This window comes from Tenrec ecaudatus, chromosome 1, assembly GCF_050624435.1.
Source record: "Tenrec ecaudatus isolate mTenEca1 chromosome 1, mTenEca1.hap1, whole genome shotgun sequence".
Lineage (NCBI taxonomy): Eukaryota > Metazoa > Chordata > Mammalia > Afrosoricida > Tenrecidae > Tenrec > Tenrec ecaudatus.
In genome coordinates, this window is record NC_134530.1 from 192,040,104 (window position 1) to 192,054,081 (window position 13,978).

The following is a 13,978-nucleotide window of genomic DNA, read 5'->3' on the forward strand; positions in this document are numbered from 1 at the left end:
AGGTGGGGACTGAGCATGATAGTGTGACAGGAGGAAAGTCAAGGGAAATAGAGGAAAGAGCTAGGAGGCAAAGGGCGTTTATAGAGGTCTAGATAAAGACATGTACATATGCAAATATATTTATATATGAGGATTGGGAAATAGATCTATGTGCCTATATTTATAGGTTTAGTATTAACGTGGCAGAAGGACATTGGGCCTCCACCCAAGTACTCCCTCAATGCAAGAATACTTTCTTCTATTAAATTGACATTCTATGATGCTCACCTTCCCGACACAACCACTGAAGACAAAGAGGGTGAATAATCAAATGTGGTGAAGAAAGCTGATGGTGCCTGGCTATCAAAAGATATAGTGTCTGGGGTCTTAAAAGCTTGAGGGTAAACAAGCAGCCATCTAGCTCAGAAGCAACAATGCCCACATGGAAGAACACACCAGCCTGTGTGATTACAAGGTGCTGAAGGGATCAGTTATCAGGCATCAAAGAACAACAAAAAAAATCATATCATTGGCTGCACACCTCCATGATATGATCTCTGAAGACAAAAGGATGCATAAGGAAATGTGGCGAAGATAGCTGATGGTGCCCAGCTATCAAAAGTTATAGCCTCTGGGGTCTTAAAGGCTTGAAGGTAAACAAGCGGTCATCCAGCTCAGAAGCAACAAAGCCCATATGGAAGAAGCACACCAACCTGTGAGATCACAAGTTGTCGAAGGGATCAGATATAAGGCATCACCAGAACAAAAATCTCTTACCATAGCGAATGAGAGGGGGAGTGCAGAGTGGAGACCCAAAGCCCATTTGTTGGTCACTAGAGATCCCCTTGCAGAGGGGTCTAGGGTCAAGGTGCGATGTAACACCGATGAAAAATACAACTTTCCTCTAGTTCCTAAATGCTTCCCCCCGCCCCTACTATCATAATCCCAATTCTACCTTGCAAGTCTGGCTAGACCAGAGGATGTACACTGGTACAGATAGGAACTGGAAACAAAGGGAATCCAGGGCGATGATCCCTTCAGGACCAGTGGTGTGAGTGGCGACACTGGGAGAGTAGAGGGAGAGTGGATTGGAAAGGGAACCGATTACAAGGATCTACATGTGACCTCCTCCCTGGGGGATGGACAACAGAAAAGTTGGTGAAGGGAGACGTCGGACAGGGCAAGATATGACAAAAGAATAATTTATAAATTATCAAGGGCTCATGAGGGAGAGGGGAGCGGGGAGGGAGGGGAAAAACTGAGGACCTGATGCCAGAGGCTTAAGTGAAGAGGAAATGTTTTGAGAATGATGAGGGCAATGAATGTACAGATGTACTTTACACAATTGATGTATGTATGTATTGTGATAAGAGTTGTATGATTTAAAAAATAAAATCCCCTTGGAGATGATGGAAGGATTGAACCAATGGATTGTACGGTATGTAAATTATGTACCAACTAAACCGTTAATAAAAGTAAAAGCCGAGTTCATCCAAGCCCTACGCACTGGACAGAGAGCAGGAATCTGCCTAGTCCACAGTGCCTCTCTGCCCCCATGAATCCCCTGCAGGGTACTCGGGGGTGCTGGTGGGAGGCCACCCTGAGGAAGCCCAGCTACAAGCTAACCGTGGGGTGGTGGGAAGGCGGCAGTCGTAAGTCCCAGATTCCGTTCCAGGCCACCAGGCCTGGGCTCACTCAGGCTCCTGGCACAGCACGACGTGCCCTGCCCCAGTCTCCCCCAGACTCCCTGTTCGCCCTTCTCCCCACCACCCCGGCACCGAGAGTCTGTCTTTTCAGAAGGCAAGCTCTTCCACACTGTCACCCTGGGGTTTGGGGGAAGAGCCCACACTGGGCTACGTGGGATCCTCCATGCGGCAGCAGATGAAACTTTCCTCTCAGAGCCATTCTAGTAGGAGCTGTGTTCTGCGGCTACCTGTGGGGCGCGCCCTCCTCAGCCTCTGAGCCTCCTGAACTCTGTCCAGGGCTGTCAATCACAAACCCGGTCATTCCGTATGGCCTTCGTGAAATGGGAGGAGCACATTTGTGTGTGTGTAAATAATTAAAAAGAGGGAGGAGCTGATGCCAGGAGCTTAAGCGGAGAGCAAATGTTTTGAGAATGATAAGGGCAATGAATGTACAAATGTGCTTTACACAATTGATGTATGTATGGATTGCAGGAAGATTTGTATGAGTCCCTAATAAAATGATTTTTTTAAAAAGAGAGAATGTGGAATTTCTTTAGCTAGAGGAAGACATTTAAAGTAGGTGGCCTACTTTGGGGTTTCTTTCCTTCCAATATTTTCACAACTCAACTTCCCATCCGTAAGACTAGAAGTTTGGCAGACCTGGAAATTATTCCGAGAGTCCTCAGTTGCACATGTCATTATTGCATCTTAGAAAGCAGTGTTTTATAAAGGAAGGGGTGGGCTTTGGGAGGCTGAATCACCACTACCTCTCAGACCCCCAGGGATGCCAGATGTCACAGAACCTTTGGAAGCCGGAGGAAGGCTGAGGCCCGGAGCCCGGAACACCTTCAGAGGCAGAGCAGTAACCAGGCCAACAAGGCCCATAATTTCATGCTTGGAGAGGGAAGTGAGGAGGGAAACGGTTCCTTCACCTTCCCAAACCTCACAGGATCTAACACTGATGCCTGCTCAGAACATCCCCTGACTTCGCAGCCTGAAGTCCCCGGAAAGCCCCACCACACAGTCGGCTGTCCGCAAACTGTGCTTCATGAGGGCTCAGGAAAGTGGAGATTCTCGCATCTCTGGATTCTGGGTGAGACGAGAGAACAGAGGGGGTGCAGGACAGAACTCTGACTGCCTCTGGATGACTGTGTGTGTATGTGTGTGTGTGAGATACAACTAAGCCGTTTTCTAAAAATCACATTTTGAAGTTAAATGTGGTAAGGAGTTTTTCTAACGGGGCTTCAGGAAAGAGCACATTCCCTGACTTCCTCAGGGAGCTGCTGAGCTCCCTGGAATCACCTCTGTGAAACCCCAGAAATTCACAGTGACCGAGAATATGCTCCGGGGCAGGCTAGAACTGTCTCAGGAACCCCCAGGCGGAGTGAGCCCAAACTTCTTTTGACCACCTACCATGTGCCAGACGTCTCATGTCCACAGCGTGAACTTCCCCGTGACCTCTGGGATGTGCAAGTGTTGCTACCCCCTCTTAGTCAATAAAGACTGACAAAGGCTAAAAGACTTCCTCCCCACTGGGACAGCTGTGCTCAGAAAATGACAGGTGCTGGTCTGAGGGCGAAGAGAAATTAGAACCCTCTTCTTCTGCTGGTGGGATTGTAAAGTGAGACCGTTGCCGTGGAAAAGTTTGGAGATTCCTCCAAAAAATGTAACGTAGAATGAATTGCATGGCCCAGCAATTCCACTCCTAGGTATATGCCCAAAGCCTTGTTGTGGCAATCGACTCCCATGGTTACCCCCAAAGGGTTACTTTCAGTAACCGTGAAAACCCTGTGGATTGGTCTTATTCTGTCCTATAATGTTGCATTGAGCTGGAATTTATTTGAAATAAGTAACAAAAATAATGGAATTTCTAGCTAAACTTAAGAGAAAAACCAGGGAGACCTCCTAAGTGAGCTTCGAAAAACAAAGCAGAAACTCCAGGTTCTTACAATCAAGTCAACCACCTGCATTAGAGCTTATGTTCTGAGCACCCAGTTTGCAGAAGGCCATGAGAAACAGTGAAAGCCCCAGATCCATTTGCAGAGTCTCCACGTGGATTAAGTCTCCACTTAATTGCCTCTAGGGGCCCTGGTGTAGTAGTGGTTGCAGGTTGGGCTGCAATCCAAAAAGTCAGCAGTTTGAAACTACCAGTTGCTGCTCAGGAGGAAGACAGGGCTTTCTACTACCATCAACAGTTACAGTCTTGGAAACTCACAAGGTACGACTTCCCTGCTGACCAGCCCAGGGAGGGGGCAGTCTACTTTAGGGGCTTCCCTGGGATGTGTCCTTAATGGAGATTGGGATACTGGTGTCACATAGCTTATCATAGAGTAGCTAAAGAAAATGGAGGAAATGGAGTCAAAGAACTGAATAGAATTTCGCAAAGGGCAGCTCAAGAAGACAAAGTAAATTATTATAATGAAATGTGCAAAGACCTAGGATTAGAAAAAAAAAACGAAGAATAACCTCAGCATACCTTAAACTGAAAGAAATGAAGAAAAAACTTAAGCCTTGAGTTGCAATATTGGAAGACTCTGGACCAAATATTGAATGATACAGGAAGCATCGAAAGAAGGTGGAAATAATACAGTCACTACCAGAATGAACTAGTCAATAATTCACCATTTCAGGAGGTGGTAGATGAGCAAGAACCAATGATGATGAAGGAAGGAGTTCAAGTTGCCCTGAGAGCATTAGTCAAAAACAAGGCTCCAGGAATTGGTGCAATACCAATGGAAAGATTTCCACAAGCTGAAGAAACACTGGAAACAGTCGTTCTTCTGTGCCAGGAAATTTGGAAGACAGCTATTTGGCCAACCGACTGGAAGAGATCCATATTTGTGCCCATTCCAAAGAAATGTGATCCAACAGAGTGCTTAAATTATAGAACAATATCGATATCTCATGTAAGTAAAATTCTGCTGAAGATCACCCAACGATGCTTGCAGCAGTACAGTGATATCATTACTGATGTGAAATGGATCTTGGCTGAAACCAGTGAATACCAGAAAGATGTTTACTTGCATTTTATTGACTGTGCCAAGGCCTTTGATTGTGTGCATCATAACAAACTATGGATAGCCTTGAGAAGAGCAGGAATTCCAGAACACTTGCTGTGCTCATGCAGAACTTAGATCAAGAGGCAGGAATGTGAACAGGACAAAGAACACTGCATGGCCTAGACCAATTTTTTTAATTGGGGCTCTTACAGCTCTTATCACAATCCATACATATATCCATTCTGTCAAACACATCCGTGCATATGTTATCATCATCTTTTTAAAGATATTTTCTTTCTACTTGAGCCCTTGGTATCAGCTCTGTATATTTTCCCTCCCTTCCCCACCCTTCCTCCCCCATGTCCCCTTGATAATTTATAATTTTTCTTTATTTTTTCCATGTCTTACACCGACCATTGTCTCCTTTCACCCACTTTTCTGCTGTTCATCCCCATGGGAGGGAGGGTCATACATCGATCGTTGCGATGGGTTCCCCCTTACTCCCCTCCCCCTTACCCTCCTAGTACCACTGCTCCCCTTACTGGTCCTGAGGGGTTTATCGGTTCTGGATTCCCTGTGTTGCCAGCTCTTATCTGTACCAGTGTACATGCTCTGGTCTAGTCAGATTTGCAAGATAGATTTGGGGTCATAGTAGTAGAGGTGGGGCGGGGGAAAGCATTAAAGAACTAGAGGAAGGTTGTGTGTTTTGTCAGTGCTATTCTGCACCCTGATTGGCTAGTCTCTTCCTTGTGGCCCTTCTGACAGGGGATGTCCAATTGACTACTGATGGGTTTTGGGTCTCCACTCTGCCCTTGCCCTCATTCCCATTGATAGGATTTTTTGTTTGTTTTGGGTCTTTGATCCCATCAAAACCTCATGATCACACAGGGCCCTAGACATGTCTTATAAGCTCTTCTGTCTAACGTAATGTATGTGTCCCAATCATGGTCCCCTTCCCATTTCTAGTGTATTGATGTGCTTCTAGTGATGTTTCTGTGACAGACCTTTGTCCTCCCATGTCCTACTTAAGCCTCCACTTCTCTGTAAGCCCTAGAACACCGCTGTGACTTTGTTACTGGAAGGAGGCTCGGGGCTTCAAGCCTCTCCACTCCTTGGTCCTCATTCACAAGACAGATTTCAGGAGAGGGTCAAAATTCAGACCAGAGTCAGAGAAAAGGTTTGAACAGGAGTGAATTTATTGAAGAAGTTACTTTGGGGGAAAACTCCAAAGGGCCCTTAGCTAGTATAAAGGGCCAGGCAGAGTGTAGAGCCAAACCTTATATTCTGCTAATGGTGGACCTCCCACCCTAGGCTGACTTTCTGTCTGGTTGTCTGCTCTGGGCCCTTGGCAGTGTTCCTCCTCCTTCCAGGGATGCTCCTGCTGACACTGCTGTGCTCTGGTCTCAGACCCCTACCCCACAGTCCTTTCTGTCGTTGTGGGAGTAGTGTGAACATCTTAGCTTTCTCCACCCGGCCCTTTCACTGCCTCTGGTCTCTTCCATTGATAAGGAAATGTGCTTTATCTGCCCCTCACCTCTCCTCTGTGTGGAAGAGGTATGGACCCGACTGTGTGTGTGTGTGTGTGTGTGTGTGTGTGTGTGTGTGTGATGGGGAACATGTCTCCATCTCTCTTTTATGTTTCAATTTCTGCCCGATTCCTGCCATTTCTGCCCGATACCTGATGTCGGCCTTCTTCTCCCTTGACCAGGCATAACAGCCTCATGGGACTGGCCCTCTCATCCAGGTGAAAGGTAGAAAGATTAGGGCTAGAGGGGGTTGTCTCCACTGAACACCTACCCTAACCAAAATTAACTGGCTGCGCCGGAATAAAGGGTTGGAAAGAAATCAGGCACACATACCTACGGAGACGATCCAAAGCTGGGCATGCGCAGACCCAGGGCACCTGGCCCAGGTGGAGGTCAACCCGGACACAGTCACAGGAGACACCATCACACGTGTGCCTTTACATCACACGTGTGACTGAACTCAGCCACTAAGATTGGCCGATACCCTCAACCCTCCAGGCAGCGGGGGCAGTGGGGTAAATCGCAGGCTGAGGGCAGCCCCGCCTCTCTCTCAGGCGCTCTCTTGCAGGTGGGAGGTGGGATGTCTCCCGTGTGCACAGGGCTCACACGTACTCTCTCTCCTGTGTGGTTCCGTGGACCCCGCTTTCTGGCCCTGCTCCATGGGGGTCTCATGGTCCTTCACAGGGGCCGTGGTCGGTCTCGCACTTTCCCACGGCCCCGCCAAGAGGCCGTGCGGACTTCCCCGGGGTCACGAGTAGATCTGAGAGCGTTATTCCCGAAACACTCCTTTCCCTCATAAAAGCCACTTGGATGGACAAAAGTGCTTCTGCTGCGTGAATTCTTTCAGCCCAGGTAAGCCATCCCGGATACCTCACAAGGTGTCTTTCTCATTGTCTTGTCAGTTCCTGTTTAAGGCTAAATGAACGTTCTCCTTCAAGTGTATTTGAGATGTGGGTCTCCTTTGTGCCCTAAAACAGATCTTGCTGCCAGAGGGAAATAGTCTTACATGGGGCATGTAAGCGCAAGGGACAGGAAGGAGGGGGCGGCAAATGGCATCAGGCTGAGAAGAAACCTGCCGTAAAGGGCAATGGACGGTGGACACCTGGGACCTCCCTCTGGCTGCCCTCTAGCCGCGAGACAGGCCTGTCCCACAAGCCTGCATGGTCGGTCCTTCTCCATCTATTTTGACACCACGGTCCCTCCTATGACCCCCCACATCTCTGCGGAGTTCCGGCCTTCAGTGACCTCACAGGCAATGCTCACAATTAAGGAGGTTTATTAGCGAAGTCCAGCTCTTACTGTCAGCTGGGATCAGCCAAAAGCAAGGACACAGACATTGCCCTCCTGAACCTGCAGCCAAGTCTCCCTCAGGTTCTTGGCCTCTCAGCCACGTGGGAGCCAAGTCTCTATCTGGCTCTTCATCCCTTGGCCTTGGCCTCCACAGGCCAGGAAGGCAGCCCCCCCCCCCTCACTCTGTCCCACAGTCTCAGGCCAGCCAAGTCTTGGTGCTGCCCTTTGAGCCTTCGGCCACATTCTGTGATGTGCATCTGGTCTGGGCCGACAGAGACCTTGACCGTGCGCTTTCAAGGGCCTCGGCGTGGTGATGTTTGCGACGGTTCTGGGTTAGGTCAGTCCTCTTCCACGCTGCTGCGTAAAGACAACAGCTTATGGAGAGACGTGAGAGAGTGGACACGCGCGCAAGGTTGAACTGCAGAATCGGGTCTTTGAGGGACTTAAGCACACTCGTCGTTGGTAGGCGGTCTCCCTCACATGCCTGCACCAGTCGCCGTCGCCTCCAGGCCGCACTCAAGGGGTCCCTGGGAAATCAGGCTCGGACACGGGCGGGCGGCGTGACCTCACGCAGGAGCCCCTGAAGTCAGCCGATAAGGTGGGCTAGTACCCCAACCCGGCTCCCTCCAGCCATGCAGGAGAGGGATCGAGGCAGGGCCGAGGCTCTGCTGCTCGCTTGGCCCCCGGGGGGCCGGGCGTTTTGAGCTGCTGGCCCGGATTCTTTCCCCGTGGCTCTTCGCGCGCCCCTGAAGTGGCCATCTTCAGTCGCAAGCTCCTGCACGGTCCCTGCGCGGCCTCGTGTGCTTTCCAGAAATAGCGTGTGCTTTTGGAGACTGTAATATGTGAAACTTTCCTTTCCCTCTTAAAAGTCACTTGAATCACAGAAGTGCTTCTGCCGCGTGAATTCTTTCTAGAACCGAGGTAAGCCAGAAACCGAAAACAAATAGTGCCGTGAATTAGCACCGAGTCATTGGTTCTTTGCAGGAAACTAAGCAGGATCTCTCCCTCAGAACGACCTGGGGAGCACTTTGTGTGGTCCAAAAGTAGTAAGGGAGCCCTGGTGGCAGAGAGGTTATGAGTTGATTTGTGATCCTCAAGGTTGTCAGTTCAAAACCATCAGCTGCTCCATGGGAGAAAGTCAGGGCTCTCTACTCCCATCAAGAGTCAAAGTCTTTTCTCTGGCGTTTTGTACTTTGATGGGGGTCTGCCCCCTCTTACGCCTCATTTGTATATTTTCCTTTCTACTAATCGGATCTTAGTGCGACTTGTCTTGCATGTTGTCTGCTGGGTTTCCCAGCCCTGAAAGCACAGGAGGCGTGGATGTATGATGATGATAACTGATAACAGGAGGAATGGATGTATGATGATGATAACTGATAACAGGAGGAATGGATGTATGATGATGATAACTGATAACAGGAGGAATGGATGTATGATGATGATAACTGATAACAAGGTGAACCCAGGGAATGCAGGGGTGGAGGGTGGGCGATGGGAGGGAAGGGGCATTTGGGGAGTGAATAGTGAGGGGACGGGAGCAGGGAGGGAGCACTAGAACTGATAGGGAGAGCACAGCTCAGTTTGGAGGCAGTGTGACCATGGCGTAGGGGTGGCGGTGGGAGGCTCTAAGAGAGATGTGGTAGTGATTGTACAACTCCTTGATGTGATTGAACGATTGAGTTGTTCGATTGTGTGATATGTGAATTATGTGTCGATAAAGCTATTGGAAAAAAACAAAATTAAAAAAGACCAAAAAAAAAAGATTTACAGTCTCAGAACTCCGCAGGGGGCAGTTCTACCCTGTCCTGAAGGATCACTAAGAGTTAGCATCAACTCAGTGGCAGTGAGTTTGGTTTGGTTTGGTATTTTTTGGAAAGGTCATTGTGGTGGATTGAAATGTGCCCCCTCTAAAATAGGTAAATCCTTGCCTTTGTGCCTGTGCTGAGAAATGGGCTATCATTCCTGGGTTCATGAGACTGAATTGGTGTAGGATGTGTCTACCTCAATCTCTCTTGAGTTGTAAAAGAGATTCAACAAGCAAGTAAGAGGCGCCACAGCCAAGGAAGATGCTGTGGAGCAGATGCTCCCGAGGGCCTTCCTCCTGCTGAGCTGACAAAGAAGAGCCCCACCCCACCCTGGCTTAGAGCTGGCCCTTGAACTGAGCTCTGTCCTCTAGGTCACCGTGAGATAAATGAAGTTCTCTGTGTTAAAGCTTCCCACCTGTGGCTGTTCGGTGAACACAGCCCTGGAAAACTACTACAGCCGGTTAGACAGAGGGTTATCAAGCTATGATTACTCCATCCTTTGAAGCTCAACAACAACAGGTAACATTTCTTAGCTGTCTACCTCAGGCTAGGCCATTGGTTCAATGATTTCTAAGCTTTAGCCCTTACAACTGCCCTATAAAGTACCCCCCTCCCCCACAATACCACACCCAGAATAAACAAGCCAAACTCACTGCCATTGAGTCCATTAGTGACCCTATAGAACAGAGTAAACCTGCCCCGTGGGTTTCCAAGGAGGCTGTAAATTTACACTGGAGCAGAAAACTCTCATCTGTGCTCCACAGTGGCCTGGTGGGTTCAAACTGCTGACCTTTCAGTTGCCAGCTCAAATCGTCATCCACCCCAGCAACGGGCCTCTTGGGAGAGGATGGTGTGTTAGTCTGGGTACTTTAGATAAACAAATCCACAGCAACTCATGTATAAAAAAGAGTTTCATATAAAGGTTAAGTGCGCATCAAAGAAAACATCCCAACCCAGTGCTGCCCAAGCCCACAAGTCCAAAATTAACCCATATGTCCAACACCAGTCCACAAAGTCCTCCTCCATCTCACAAAACAGACACAACAATGCCGACTACAAAAGGAAAGCTGAGTCAGTGAATTTGAGCATCTCAGCGCTGGGAGGGGTCTCCACATGGGTGCTCCAGCACCCAGGGCTGCATCAGGGTAGGTCCATGTGGCTTCTCCTTGGGGATGTCTTGCAAGAAGTCAGCCTTGCAAGCTGAAGCAGGGAACTGCTAAGGCAGCTGCACCCTGGTCCGACCACCACAAAGCAGGAGACCGGAGAATTCAAAAGGTGAGGCTCACTGAGCCATTTATCTCTCCACCTTCAATTAATCCCACATGTGTTTATCGGCCAGGTTGGCACAATAAAATAACTCAGATGGCTATAAAGTGAAGACCTTCCAAACAAAATGAACCTCACGCAGTTTGGGTTCCCAGGGCACATGAAGTCTTGTCTTCCCTAAACTGCAGTCCATTAAGTGTGCATTATGAGAACGTTTGGAAGATTGTAAATATGCAGAATTACCAAAATGTGACACAGACACACAGTGTGCACATGATGTGGGGCAATGCTGTCTGCCGCTGTCACAACCCTTCGATGTGTAAACAATGCCCTGTGATGGGCCGTAAAGTGAGGCACCAAGCGGCGGTGTGCCTGTCCCAGGAGTATGCCCAGCTTACAGATGAGGAAGCAGAGGCACGTGGAGGCCAAGTGATTTGTCCGAATGCCACAGCAAAATGCTTGGAAAACAGAGCTAGGGGCAAGAGAGTCTCTGCCTGTAAGAAGTTTACAATATAGTACTTTCTTTTGGCCTTTATTTCCTTTTAGCAAACAAATGGTAAGGCTCTATCTGTACACTTGGGCCCCTGATTTCCTCCATCACAGAATGGGGAGGATGGCCCAGCTGTGATTCTGCAGAACGTATTCTAGAGCGAGATTGACTGCTGTCTTTGGAGGAGGGGGCTTCCACCAGCTTCACAAAACAATGGCAGTACACCTTCCCCAGGACCCCAAAGCGACCTCTGCCGTGGTAGGGGATGGGTTCCAGACAAGGCCTCCCCTGAAGTGGACTCAGCTACGCACGGAGTTTCCCACTGCCATCTCCTCATGCTTCTACGAGGCCCTCTTTCATTGCCACTGAATTCCAACTGAGCCAAAGCCTGGTCAAGGGACATTGCTCGTATCCACTTTGCCCAATACCACATCTTCTCTTTGCTGTATTTGTATACTGGCCTCGGCAGAGGTAGGTCTCTGCTGGCTTCCGAGGTTCTCCAGGTAGTTGTGGGGGCGGATACATGATTTTAATCTTCTCCTCTCATTTTTGAGAGCTGTCAAGAGAAGCACTTGGATGCATATGTGCCTGGAACAAAACACTGTGTGATGAAAGAAGCCCCGAGGTCAACTTGCCCGGTCACTCAGGTTCAGCATCCTGAAAGCACTCAACTGTCCCAAGCCTGCCGCCACCGCCATCTTTCCCAATCTCTTTACAGAGACCTCCCTATTTTATTTTCAATGTTGCAAACTCACTATTTCTTTTCTCTTTCTTTTTCTGGTGGTCTATTTAATGAAGTCCACACCAGCTTCCTTTTCCTGCTTGCTGAATGTGTCAACTTGTCTGGGCCAGGGTCGCCCCATGAAGGGATCTAACTGTGGCCAGCTCCACATGAGACTTTGTGCAAAGCAGCCAAGCAGTTGTGGGAGGAATACAGTAGCATGAAAAACAAACACACTAATACTCAGACATCGACTGGATTCCAACCCACATAGGACAAGGTAGAACTGTCCCGAGCACTAGAGAGCCTCATCTTTCTCCCAGGGGCCTTCTGGTGGTTTCAAACTGCTGCCCTTGCAGTTAACACCCCCATCCCCTACCCCCCGCAATAACCCACCACCCCACCAGAGCTCCTGGTCAGTATTGATACTACTAAGAGGGGTTTTGTTCAGGGTGTGGCCTATGCTGAGTATTGATTGACTTCCACTCACTAGACCTGGATCCTGCAGCTGCTTTATCCACTTCCTGTTACGTCTCCTGCTGACCGCTGGAGCCATTACTGCCGACCTTGGATTCATTCAGCTCTGCATCCACCAGCCTGTGGGCTTCCTGCTTCCCATTCATCAGCTTCTGCAGCTACAAACCTCAGGAGAAGGCTTCAACTTACTTTTACCCATGGACTTGAACTGGGCTGGACATAGCCACTTCTACAGCCATGTGAGCCATTTCTTGATCTAAATCTCTTTCTATAGACATACGCGAGTCACTGGTTTTGCTTCTCTAGAGAACCCAGGATAACATGGACAATTGTGTGCGGTCATAGGAATGCGCGGGAAAATTGTTTTCTGGAATTCCCACTCCACACTGGGGTATGAACCATCTGCAGAGACTCCTCATTTCCCAATGGTAATGTGCTGTTGATTATGTCTGAACAATGACAAAAACAGCAGCGACTGTGTAGTCAAACCTCGGGGACATGCTTAGCAAGTTGGCCTTTCTAATTCATGTGGAAATGCTCGTGTTATTGATCAGTGGATTGCAGCAATGCTCTTGGTTTTAATTAAGAATCTAATGCTGTGGCGGGACCATTCTGCGAAGCTCATTATCCTGCACACAAATGCAGAATGCAATCCACCATAGGAAATTGGTTAACTATCCAAGTGTCAGCTGATTTTTCCCCGAGCCTTGTGTTTTACATGGCTGGAGAGCAGTTTGGTCAAGAAATTAAATAAACATGCTGTATCGTTTTGTAAGGTTTGTTCTTGTGGTGAATCCATTCAACTGGTAATTGCCCTAAACCAATACAAACCAAACCAAACCAAACCAAATCCAAACAGACCCACTGCCATCAAGCTGTTGTGGAGTCTCAGTGGCTCCAGAGAGGGTTTCTGAGCCTGTGAATCTTTACAGCAGGGGCAGCCTCATCTTACTCCATCAGGGGTTGAACTACTAACCTCATGGTGAGTCATCCAAAGGATAAGCCATAAGGCCACCAGGCTCCTATATAGAAGGTAGACTAAGCATTTTCCAACTACAAGTAAAATGTCGGCATATTCTCTTCTAGGCTATAGTGGCTACCTCTGAGTCAGCGGGGCTGTGACGGCCACAGGCACAATGCAGTGAGACACTACCTTTCCTGTGCCATCCCCACGAGGGGCTGCAGATAGGCTGCTGTGTCCCAGAGGATTTTCATCGACTGATTTCCACAACTAGCTCGCCAAGCCTTTCTTCCTAGTTCATCTTACTCTGGAAGCTTTGCTAAAACCCACTGAGCATCATCACAACACAAAAGGCTGCCTGACAGATTGATGGTGCTGTGCATGAGGTGCCTTGGCAAGGAATATCCCACAGGGGGGTGCGCATTCTGTACTTGAACCACTGATGCCTAATCCGGTGATAGACAGCTTAGAAAGAAAGCAGGTGAAGGCAGGAGACTGGGCTGAGAAGGAATCTGAGCCTAGAGTCAGATGGAAGCTGAACTGGACAAAGAGCTGGGAAAAGATGACAGAGAGGGGAGAGCACCCCTTATGGGTGGGGAACATACACCTTCCCCAGGGAACAGTGTTCACTGTCCAATCCCCCAAACTCAAAAGCAAACAAACCGACGTCAACGCGAGGCTGACTCATAGTGACCCTACAGGACAGGGGAGAACTGCCCCTGTGGGTTCCCAAGACTGTAACTGTTGATGGGGATAGAACGTCCCATCTTTCTCTCATG

At 48.8% G+C, this 13,978-nt stretch overlaps 1 pseudogene; it reads right to left on the reverse strand.

The window, feature by feature from the left end:
* Positions 1-11,147: 11,147 nt before the first annotated feature.
* On the reverse strand, positions 11,148-12,317 carry LOC142439171 (large ribosomal subunit protein uL22m pseudogene; annotated as a pseudogene).
* Between the last annotated feature and the right edge of the window lie 1,661 nt (positions 12,318-13,978).